The sequence below is a fragment of the Miniopterus schreibersii genome (genome assembly GCF_964146895.1).
Source record: "Miniopterus schreibersii genome assembly, chromosome: 11".
In the NCBI taxonomy this organism is placed as follows: Eukaryota; Metazoa; Chordata; class Mammalia; order Chiroptera; family Miniopteridae; genus Miniopterus; species Miniopterus schreibersii.
In genome coordinates, this window is record NC_138111.1 from 69,182,887 (window position 1) to 69,195,114 (window position 12,228).

Sequence of the window (12,228 nt, forward strand, 5' to 3'; positions counted from 1 at the left end):
AAAACGCAAGCAGGTCCTGCAGCACAAACGCATTTGATAGGGCTGCCAGGTCAATCCGTGCTCTCATTCAGTTCCCCTTTACTCCCCCCAACGGGGGGCAGCCAGGCGTCCTGGCCGACGTGGGCTCCCAGGCCAGCCTGCCCCTTCCCAGGTCACTGCCCCCGCCAGCTACCCCTCAGCCTCTCCCCCTGCCGCCCCTCAGCCTCTCCCCCTCCCCCAGCCGCCCCTCAGCCTCTCCCCCTCCCCCAGCTGCCCCTCAGCCTCTCCCCCTCCCCCAGCTACCCCCCAGCCTCTCCCCCTCCCCCAGCTGCCCCTCAGCCTCTCCCCCTCCCCCAGCCGCCCCCCAGCCTCTCCCCCTCCCCCAGCTGCCCCTCAGCCTCTCCCCCTCCCCCAGCTACCCCCCAGCCTCTCCCCCTCCCCCAGCTGCCCCTCAGCCTCTCCCCCTCCCCCAGCTACCCCCCAGCCTCTCCCCCTCCCCCAGCTGCCCCTCAGCCTCTCCCCCTCCCCCAGCTGCCCCCCAGCCTCTCCCCCTCCCCCAGCTACCCCCCAGCCTCTCCCCCTCCCCCAGCTGCCCCTCAGCCTCTCCCCCTCCCCCAGCCGCCCCTCAGCCTCTCCCCCTCCCCCAGCCGCCCCTCAGCCTCTCCCCCTCCCCCAGCCGCCCCCCAGCCTCTCCCTCCCCCAGCTACCCCCAGCCTCTCCCTCCCCCAGCTGCCCCCCAGCCTCTCCCTCCCCCAGCTACCCCTCAGCCCTTCATCATCCTTCAGCTACTCCCTCAGTCCCTCTACCTCTCAGCCCCTCCATTCCCCGCAGCTACTCCACCTCTCCAGCCGTTCCCAGTGCCTCGGCCACGCCACCTCCCCAGGTATTCCACATCCCGAGCTGCTCCCTTCACCTCCCCCACCTTCCTAAGCTACCCCCCCTCCGCAGCCCCTCCCTCAGCCCCTCCACCTCTCAGTCCCCCCACCTCTCCCGGTAGTTCCCCCGGGGACACACTGCAGCCCACCCCTGGGGATAAAGCTAAGAGACCGAGGCCTTACAGAGCATACACGCCGCAGGAATGACTTAAATGAGCCGGTCACACAGCCACACAAAACGGCACTATGCCCTCATGATGCAGATGCGACACTCCCAGTCAGAAAGAGGTCTGACCAGAATCTCACAGCCACACGGGCCACATCCCAACAGGAACTGGTGGAGGAGGGAAAAAGCGGGGTTTCTTAGGCACCTGGGTCTTTCTGAACCCTGGGGAGACAGGTTTTAGGGGCTGCTGTCAAGGAGAAAGAGACTCACAGAATACAGGAACCAGCCTGCGGCCACGGTCACGGTCACGGCTGCGACTCCCCTCCAGGGTCGTGCGGTCACCTGCCGGCCAGCTGGCACTGGAAAGGTCGGTGGCACTGGGGATGGGGCACACCACAGTGAGCAGGGCTAGGAGCACCCTGCGAAGTCTGTGTCCAGGGCGCTTCCCGCTGACGCTCCTGGTGCCCCAGCAGCCGCAGCCACCCTCCTTCTCAGGAACTCAAGGCAGAGACGAGGGTGTCCGGGGCCCACCGCCGGCGCCTCAGAAATGGTGGGTCCTTCTCTTTATCTGCCAAGGGGGAAGGCCTCACAGAACCTGCCCAGAGCCGTGTGGCATCCCGGGCTGGTTCAGGACTGCACTCTAGGCCTCCTGTGGCGGCACCCTGCACCCCAGGGGCTCCCGGCCCCTCCAAGCGTCCACGGCTGGGCGCTGGGGAGAGCATGTGTGGTTTCGCCAGGGGACCGGCCTCCTCCTGTCCCTGCCTGGCCTCCAGACCCAGCCCAGCTGCAGAGGCCGAGGAAGTCCCCTCTCGGCTTCAGTGGGAGGGACAGGCCTCGGAGGCTTGACAAGCCCAGGCCCGAGACAGGATTTTTTTTTAAGTCTCAAAACCACAAAATACCATTCTCTTTGCCTTCATTTATAGTAATTCCTTAAAACTACACAGCAGAGGTGCAGAGTCAGGCCAGCTTGGCCACAGGCTGGCATCCAACCAGGCTCAGCACAGCCTGAGACAGCACCAGCCTAGCTTTCAACCCGGCCTCCCCAGGGAGGGATGTGGCCAGCAGAGAGCCCACAGGCTCTGGCAACAGTTCCACCGAGGCCCCAGCTCACCTCCTGCCTGGCGGGACAGGACGAACGTTCCCCAGCCCATCACCTCGGGCCAACAATTCCCTGCTTAGTTATGATGTTAGACTTCTGACTGTTCACTCTTGTACACAGACTGTCTGCACAAACCTTTTATTCTGATTCCCCAGCATCCACAGCCTCCAAAGTGGCCTCCAGGAACGTCAGCTCAGCCCTGGTGTGAGCTGAGCACCTCGTAGCTGAGACTGTGCTGCCTCTGAGTCCTGGTCAAGCCACAGCAGCCCCCACCCACCCACGGAGCACCGAGAGGCCACTGTGAATGGTTCGGCGGCTTCCCACGAGCACTCAGAATGGGCCAGAGCAACAGCCCACACAGAGCTCAGAGAAGGAAGCAAACACTGCTGGGTCCAACCTGAGGCCTGAAGAGGTCCCAGCTTTTCCCAACCTGGGGACACCAGGACTGCCTCTGCTACTGAGACTTCCTGTCTGACCATCTGGTGCATGTGTTTGGGCAGAATTCAGTCATTCCTGCTTTCTCCAGGACCAGCAGAGGCCACCCCTGTATAAGCACCCCCACCAAGGACCCTGAGGGATGCTAGCTAAGTCAATCACTCTGCCAATCAATCTGCCTTTGAGGCTCTCTGCCCTTCCAGATGTTTCCAGGCCAAGTTGCTAAGGCTCCTCCCTGGAGTCTGGGAGAGACAGGTGAGGGGACCATCTACAATGATGGCGTCCTGGCTTCGAGAGACCTCAGTCTGCCTGACCCCAAAGTGGTGCAGAAGACACTGGGAAGGTTGGTTTCAGGAAACCATGCAATCCTGGACCCGCATCCCTCAAAATGGCACAAACGGGCCTGGGAGTAGCTTCTGCGGCAGCCCCCAGTGTGGAGGGAAGCCCAGGTGACTGCCATCGGAAGTCACCAAGCACCCAGATCACATTCCTCAAGCCCCTGCTAGCTGAACCCCAGTGCTATTAACCTGCACACTGTTCCTGGAGCAGGGCCAATATTCCCAGGGCCCTTTGGAGCCTGTCCTTCCATCCCACAGGGGTAGAGCCTTTCCTTCGGAGCCCCGTGCCACCTTCCAGATGATTCAGAAGGTGTGGGGCACAGAAAAGCAGCAGAAGTTGCATCACCAGCACCAGGTCGTTTTCTAGGTGGGGAAACTCCTACTGAGGGATTAGCAGGCCTCATCCGCCTCCTGTCATCTCTCAGGAGGCACTTCCCCTTCTGGGGACCACTGCTGGGGAGCAGGGCAGGAACGGAGGCACAAAGATCTCCTCAGTTCCAGACAGGAGTGTTCATCTGCACTATTCACAGGAACCAAAATCAACTGGAAAACCTAAAAGAAGTTCTAGAACATTCTCACACCATGATAAACTAGCCCACCCCCCACAAGGGCCCTGCTACCTGTCCCTGCAGGACTCGTCTTGGCCCAGAACAACTCAGCTCTCGCTTGCAATGGCACTGAGGCAAGATGCCTTACTCCATGGGGAGTGGTTATGCCAGGTGCCCGGCCAGGGACGGGCCTCAGGGACAGACTCCAAATGTGGGTCCCGGAACAGCGCCAGCCAGAGGAGAGGGCTCCATTTCCCAGACTCCGGGGCCCTTTCTGGTAGGACAGGTGCTTTATAAAAGGAAATGTGGGTAATTATCCTTCCCTAATCTGATTTCTGGCCATCGGACTTACCTAGCTGACAGAAGTGGGCAAGTGCGCACATATCAAACTGCACTGTCCTACAGAAGGCGACCGGCCTGGAAGCCTCGTTTCCCGCAGAACTGATACTGAACCATCGCCAGCTGGCTGGGCTACCCCACCAGGCTGCCCTGCTGGGCAACTCACTCCTCCGGCTCCTGGCACCCTCTCTTTGCCGAGTGCCACTGGGGGTGTGTCACAGAAACATAAACAAGCCCCTCCCTTTTAGTACCAGCCCGCACTCGAGCCAGGTGAGCACCAGTGCCTCAGGCAATCCCAGTGCAGGCCTTTCCCATCCAGTGGACCCCTGGTGACCCCACTCCCAAGGAGAGCTGGGGCGATGGCCACCTGCGGACAATCTGGCAGGCAGCCAGTACAAGTCAGGTCCCTCGGTGGCCTGCTGCCCTGGGGGAAATGGGGTGCTCTCAGGACTGACCTTGGATGAGCGTGGCCTGACCCTGGTTCCGGCTCTCTGGTCCTGGGGACAGGCCCTTTTGCCTGCGAGCCTGCCACCAGCCAGGCCTCTCCTAGCACTTCCACTTTCCCTATGACCACATGGCAGGACGTGGTCCAGACAGAACTGGGGGAGGTACGGGTGACACTTCCTTATGCTCCTACTGGTCATGAGTTCAGGACAAGGCCGCCCCCGCTGTCATGGTTTCCTTCTGGGCTCCACACTCAGTGCCGACCAAGGCTGCCCAGTCAAATCCCTGCTGAGGACACCTGAGCCCCGGTGTGCCGGACACGGCGAGGGACATGGCCAGGTCTACAAGTGCCCATGGAGGGCCAAGTGTGGGCACGACCATACCTGTGGCTGTCCAGATGAGTCCTGGGCTTCAGAGGACAGGCAGAGAGTCCTTGGCCAGGTGCAGGCAGGGCTCTCGGGGCGACAAAGATCTCAACTCAGCAGTCCTCAGAACCCCTACAGCCCAGCCCCTGCACCTCAGACAGGAAGAAACTGAGGCAAAGACAGCTCCCAGCCCTGTCGGGCCTCCATCTCCACCTCCACCTCCACCAGGATGCGCTCTCCCCGGCACTGGGACCTCACCCTGCACTGGGACCCTGACAACGCTCACGTCAGCCTGACCTTAACCTCTAGGCATGGGGTGGTGGGCGCCCTAGAGAGGAAGTGTCCCCCAGAAGAGCAGAAAAAGAGACTGGACCTGGCCCGCTGTGGTGCGACCAGGAAAAGCAGGACGCTTGTTCTTATGCTTGACCTTGTCAGCGTCCAATGCCACGCCCCTCAGGTCTGGCTGGGCCAGCCCCACCCAGCTACATTCACCCTTCCTCATATCCCTCAGCTGATCACCAGAAGCTCTGAGTCTGGAAGCAGATATTCAGCCCAGGAGGGTCGGGGAGAGGACATGTAGGGACCCTGGGTGCAAGTTTCTCTGTCTTGGGCCCAGGAAGCACCCATAGCCAGAGTGGCCCCAGCTCCTTCCAAGAGGACAGGTCAATCACCAAGCAGGCACCTGGCCACCTGACTGGGACGAGAGGCAGTCCCTCTACCTGCCAGGAGCCACCTCCCACCCACTCCTCCCCTTCTGGCTCCTTCTGAGCCTTGCTTGCCCACCCCGTGAGAGGCCAGGGAGACACATCTAGGGAGCACAGACCTCCCCAGCGGGACAGCATGAGCCTCCCAGGGTGGGGAGAGGAGTGAGGCCCCCAACGGCACCATGAGTTTACATTTTAAATGTTTTTTAGAGTAATGAACCCTTTGTCATGTTTGTACCTTAGCCATCGCTAATTGGATCAGGTGGATACCTGACCACACTAGACCAATCACAATCCATACGTGTGTGTGTATATATGCACGCATATATATACAGTTTCTACCCGAAAAGCACACACAGGGACAATCCCAGCTGCACCTCTGGTGGAGAGTGTAGCTGTTCCTCATTAAACCTACCTCCCCATGCAGCTGCGAGCACAAGGCCACTCCACCAACACCAAGTTCAGCGTGCAGGGAGAGGGAGGGAGCGCGGGCACCATGCTCAGACCATCCTGCTGTCAGGAAATGTAACAAGGGAAGGGGTTGGGCCTTGGGGCAGCAAATGGTGGGCAGGTGACTAGGAGGCAAAAAACCAAAAGCCCAGAAAGGAAACAAGCCCACTGGCCTGGCTGACACACAGATGCACCTCAAAACCCACACAGCACCTGGGGCTGAGGCGGTGAACCTATCGAGACACATGCTGGAAAGATGTGCCCAAGACCTGAGGAAGGAGCTCAGGTCTCACGCCCCCCTAGGTGGCTCCTGAATTAAAGGGTCAGACAACCAACGCATAAGCTAAACTGTGTTACGGGAGGACTGACAGCAGGCCTTCGAGGGGGCACCGGAGGCAAGGCCCAGACCAGACTAGGAACTTGGGCAGTGTGGCAGCTGGGGCTGTGTACCTGAAACCAGTGGCCGCCCTCTGAGCACCAGAGTGGGCAGACTGTGGGCCTCTGTGCAGGACCCTTCCTAGGCCCTCTCACCCCTGCTGCTGGGCACCTGGGCAGGGTGGTCTCTCAGGCCCTGCTCACACCATCCTCTCCTTGTGTGCGCTGGGCCCTGCGGTCATGCGCCCAGCCCTGAAAGCACAGACACCCCATGCACAGCAGGTTCCCGGTCAGGTTCCCAGGGCAGGAAGGGCTGCTGGGCCAGTCACAGGTCTGGCAGGCTTGGCCCAGCCATGCTGCTGCTGGTATGGGTGACTTATCTTCTCTCTAAGTGGTCCTAATGCTCCTCTAAGTGCAAGACCACATTTGAAGGGACCTATATTGGTTTCCTTTGGCTGCTGTAAAAATGTACCACAAACTTAGTAGCTTAAAACAACACACATTTATTATGTGAACAGTTCTGGAGGCCAGACGTCCAACATGGGACTCACTGGGCTAAAACCCAAGAGTTGGCTGTGCTCCTTCAGGAGGCTCCAGGGAGAATCTGTTTCCTCGCCTTTCCACCCTCCTGCATTCCTTGGCTCCCGGCTACTTCCTCCACCTTCAAAGCCAGTGAAGAGAATCAGAAACACTACCCCAAACAGGCTACTTGGGCAGAAGGCTTATTTTGAGCTGCAGGCAACTGAGACACAGAAAGAGCTCCCTGATATCCCCCCATCTGCTTAAAAGCAGGCTGCAGTTTCCCTTTGTAAAGGTACCAGAGACACAGGGATGAGTCTGCAGGACAAACCTACAGAACACCCTGGTCTGCCGTGCCTCCTAGTCACCTGCCCACCGTTTGCTGCCCCGAGGTCCAACCCCTTCCCTCTGGTCACTTCAGGATTCTCATCCCTTGTTACAATAATACACAAGCCTCAAGACTTCAGATTTTTATTTGTTTTCTGTGCAGCACCTGTGCACAAAACAATATTAAAACCTGTATGCCTTTTGTCTTGTTAATCTGTCATTTGCCAATTTAATTCACAGGCCCTGCTGACAGAATCTAAGAGAGTAGAGGAAGCTGCCTGCCCATACCAGCAACCAGAGCAGCATCTTCTGTCCTCTGCCCTCCCAACTCTCAGAGGACCCTGTGGTTACCTTTAAGGCTCACTAGTAATCCCAATCATCTCCTCACCTCAAGATCCTGGACCGCACTGTCCAGTCCCTTCACCATGTAAAGCAACACATTAGAAGGTTCCAGGGGTTAGGATGTGGATGTCTTTAGGGGTCATTATTTTTCCTCCTGTAAACCCCCAGCAGACCCCTGCTGACCTTCAGGGATGTGGCTCAAGGTGGACACAATGGTGGATTTTTTTTTCTAAAAAAAATTAGACTTTTAGGTGGTCTCCCAATTCCTTGATGCTGAGAAGTAATTAATATATAATTTTTAGTCCTGGGAAGTCCAAACAAAACCTGCCAGTTCCTGAGAGCTGCTGGCTGGCAGAGCTCAGAGCCCACCTTTGGGGGGTGGGGCTGGGCAGGGAAAGCCACTGCTGCACGCTCCAGGAGACAGTGCAGAGGTGCCACAGCAGAAATCCACCACTAGGAGAGGTCAGGATAAAGGCTACCCTAAGGTAGCATTAATTTTGCAATGTTGGTTGAATAAAAATGCAAATGACTGTTAACAGAAACTGAAAGACAACAAGGAAACCAGAACATTCCATTACAATCTTGATTAGATTAGTCATTCAGATGCAAATTTTACCCCAAATTTGGAAGGATCACAAGCACCCCCATTCAGAGGCCAGTCCACAGCTCAACACTTCCTGCCACCATTTCTTTTCATGAGGCCCCAACACGGTGGTGGCCTTTTCAATCAGGGGCTGTAGAGTTTCTGGTGCATTTTTGCCCCCTTGCTCCCCACCCAGCCCTGTTCCCTAGGGACAAGCACTTGGCCCAGCGCTCACCCGGTTCTCAGACTTTCACACACTCGGCTGCACTGGACACAGTCCCCGGCCTGCCTCTCACTGACAGGCAACAGCCACACCTGCTTCTTTTTATGCGGAGCCATCAGGACCTCGATCCAGTCCCACAGTCCCACCCAAACCCACCCAGTCTATGCGCCCCCCCATGGCCACCACACGGGTGGCAGGTCAGTTGGTGCTCACTGCCTCCACCTGCTTCCTCCCAGAGCACACACGACACAGAGAAACCCAGAGATGGAGGCGATCCAACTAAGAAAGGAAGCAGCCACCACTCCCAGCCGTGTCCACGTCACTGTGGAGTATCCACGGGACCCGAGTCGGCAGCCCAGGCCAGTGGAGCGCTTGCCCAGAGTCACAGCCTCAGCCCTGGATGCTCACTGGCCAGCTGGATGGACGGACGTCTCAGAGAGACTCCTCTGGTCCTTGAGGAGGGTAGCCGGCCACTCAGGCCAGTCATTCTGGGCAGGGGATAGGAGGACACCTGCTTGCTTACTCACTCAGCCCTACTCCACTGAGCCCCTGAAACTGGGACAACAGAAGCCGTCCACGTGAATAAGGACACTTTTATTACTCCTTAGCGCGCAGGCTCTCAGAGCCCTGCCAGGAAAATGGGGCCGATTCCAGTTATTCAGGGGCTGAAACAACATCACAGGCACCAATGCTCGGAACAGAATTCGCACTCCGACTTCACACCCTTGTGCCCACTAGTCTGTAGATCCCCTTGGGTTTTTCTAGTAAAAAATCACACATCACACCAGCATTGCAAGATTAATGCTACCTTAGGGTAGCCTTTATCTGTAAAGAAAAGAAAACAAGAAATGCTGGGCCTCTGGCAACACACCCCACCACCAGGCCCAGCGGCCTCACCTCTCCGACAGCCACGCTGGCCACAGGGACAACGGTGCTCAGAACAGACCAGTCTGGCCCGTAGTCCCATCCTCATGGGGACCTCTGCTGCCTCGGGTGACTGTCCTGACGTCTTGGGGGCTCCAGCATGCAGCCTGGGTGGAGCCTTGGAGACAGGCCGTGGGCGGCTGGGCCCACTCAGCCACGACAAGGCTCCGTTCAGCAGTGGGACAAGGCCCCGCAGTGAGCCTCCCCCTGGGCCGTGGGACCGGCTGGCCCCATTCTTGGCCCTTTCAATGGCAGGCTGTGCGAGATGTGGGCCCGACTGTTCTCCTGTGTGGGCTCATTCAGGGCAGCGGGCAGTGTCCAGCCAGGCTGAGGATGAGGGAAGGAGCGCCTGTCCCCTGGAGAAAGGCTCCTCAGAGCCCTGAGGGGAGGAGAAGGGGTCCTGCCAAGGCCATGGTCCCTTGGTCCCCCAGAATGTCAGGGCTCCAGGTAGAAACTCAGTGAGCTGCCCCTCTCCCCGGCTCTGTTGCAGGGCCCTGGGCAAGCCCATCAGCCCCTCGGAGGGGAAGCAGCAGGGTCCAGCCTTGAAAACGGAGTGGTAAGGTGCCTGGTCGCCCCCGGCAGAGGGCACGTAAGGAGGTGATGTGCCCAAAGTGCTTCCCCACAGAGCTCCCAACACAGCTGCGAGTGAACCGAATGGGAATCAGGTGCTACCTGGCCACCAGCACCTCCTCCCGGAAGCGGGCTGAACCCAGGGACCATCCTACGGTGGGGGGCACACTGGCTGTCCCTGTAACCCTGCAGGGCTTGGGAGGCACAGCATGGGGATGGTGCTGCCCACACCTGGTGATGAACAAACAAGAGGAAGTGGGCAGGGAGGCTTGTCCAGGTCTCGACACCACAGGCTCAGCCTCCCAGACCCTGGCCTGCAACCCCAACACCCCTTCCCCACACACCCCACGTTCGTGGGAGCTCACTGTTCCTCTGCGAGGGGTGGACATGGCCTGGAGCACAGAGTGCTAGTGACAATGGCACTGACCCAGTGTGCCATCCACAATGGGCTCCCAGGGCCCACCTCGGGTTACATGGTCACCAGAGTGGAAGTCTGGTGATGTGCCAAGTGCCGCAGGAAGCAGGACTGTGACCTGGGTGGGCAGAGGTAACTGTCACAACACACTGAGTGTGTGAGCCTAGCCACACCTGCTTGACCGCAGACACTGCCCTAGAGGTGCTGCACCTGCCCTGGCAGGTCAGAAACTTGCTTGGGTCCCTGACCTCTAGTCTAAAATCCCCTAAACCAGCAACAAAGGTTCCAGTCCATCCACCCGCAGAAACCAGCAGTGCCAGGCAGCTGCCGGCATGGCTGACCCACCTCTTCTAACCCACAGACCACGGGAGCAGGTCAGTCTCCCAGAGACACAGTAGATGTCACAAGAAGGACCAAAGGATGCAGACCCTGTGAGGACAGCCCACCTGACCCCAGGCATCTGCCCCAGTGACCTCTCTCCCCGTCACAGAGCCTTTGGTGACAGCGCCCTGGGCATCAGGCTCAGACACGGATGCAGGAGAGGCAAGGCAGCCACGGGTGGTGCCGACGGGGATCTGTGAGAATGCCACGCCCAGTGGGGATGACTTTCAGAGCCTCCCAGGGCCTCGTCACAAATCCAGAAAGGTGTGCTGGACAAACGTTTGACCAGGGAGCCTGGTGACCGTGACCCTTACTAGTAACAGGGCATGAAGTTAGAGAAAATACCGATCTATCCCATCATGAGAAGAAAGCTGCTCAGTCAGGCTGGCGTGACAAAAGTGCCTCCCTTTGTCATTCCTGAGGGCCCAAGAATGTTTCTGGCTTTGAAGATATTCTGAGGAGTGAACTCAAGTTTTCTTTACATCTTTGACTAGGAATATATATAGGTATTTTCGATCCACCACTGGGAATCAGGGCCAACATAAGTTATACCGGGATTTCGACTGCGTGTGTGGGCGCTGTCCTTGACCCCCACCTCGCTCAACTGTCATTTATGTACAGGGCGGGCAAATGTAGCTTCATAATTGTGAGTGTGCGAAACAGAGTTTATTCCTGTATTATTTATTAATTATTGTATTGTTTTCATACGAACTATTAACCTCCTTCGCCCCACCCTGTATCTGAAAGCTGTGTAAGGTCTGCGCTGTTTACACCGTAGGACAGGGTTTTCTGATCCGCCTCGGCTTTAAGACCCAGCTGCTGAGAGCGGAGCTGCTCTGGCCCCGAACTGCCTGAGATAACGGCTCTGAAGGCGGCTCTGTGAGGCGGCCGGAATATCAAAAGAAACACATCCTTCGGGAAACATTTCTCCTGTGATTAAAGATTTCACAAAAGAATTAAGGTGCCCAAGAGAAGTTAAGGGTTCAGAGAGTGTCCTTCACCACCCAGCGACGCGCCCCCCTTCCTGTGAAGGTGCCCCTGGTGCAGCGCGAGCCCCGCAGACAGCCCGCTGGACCCCAGGCCCAGTGTCTCCCTCCGTGGGTCGCCTGGATCTATGGAAGGAGGCGAGAGAAGCGTCTGTTTCTAGAGACCTGTTTACAGGTAATGAGCTTTCCCTTTACAACAAAGTGAGCAAAGAACCCACTGTATAAATTCTGGTCAAATGAAAAACCCGCCCATCCGTGTTCAAGTTCACCACATCACAGCATCAATTTTAAGCATTAACCCAGCCCCACCTCGCCCAAGAATGCACTGTATAGTAATTCCACCGTCAGTGCACAGCCTCAGTGACAGCCGCACAGCGCACATGACACGGGCTGAGCGCAGCGGACACAGACCACCTGCCCAGTCTCACCAGGAACAGTCCAGATACAGTGGAGGCCCAGTGGTTCACCACCTGCCACCTGAACCAGAGCACGGGCTCCTCTCCCGCTCTCTCCCTCTGACCCCTCACCTGTACACCCCCCAGGCATCACCATTCCTGGCCCCACGGAATCCTCCCCACCCTTCAAATGTAGCCCAGGTCCCTCTAGGTAAATGTCCCTGATCTCCCGGAAGAAAGGAGGCTCCCAGGGGGCCTGCGTGGTTAACAGGCCATTTGCGGGGTGGTCTCAGGGGGCCTGTGTGGTATATGGGCCATTCTCTTGTCGGGGGAAACACGAGTTTCCGAGGCAGAGAAGCCAAAGGTCCTGAGGGGAGAGAGGCTTGCAGGTAGGGGCACAGCTAAAAGAGTGATGTGCCTGCAGTGTGACATCAGAGGAGTGACCC

General features: G+C 58.0%; 1 protein-coding gene across 8 annotated transcripts in view; it reads right to left on the reverse strand.

Annotated features, from left to right (window-relative positions):
- SEMA4D (semaphorin 4D) overlaps nt 1-12,228 on the reverse strand; it is a 100,346-nt gene that overhangs the window by 50,571 nt on the left and 37,547 nt on the right. The window contains exon 1 of one of the 8 annotated variants that reach the window (XM_081151631.1): nt 1,291-1,796. The exons of the other annotated variants lie outside the window; for them this stretch is intronic. The gene's annotated coding sequence lies outside the window, so the exon portion shown is untranslated. Of the gene's footprint in view, nt 1-1,290; nt 1,797-12,228 lie in introns of those variants that run through there. 8 annotated transcript variants of the gene reach the window in all.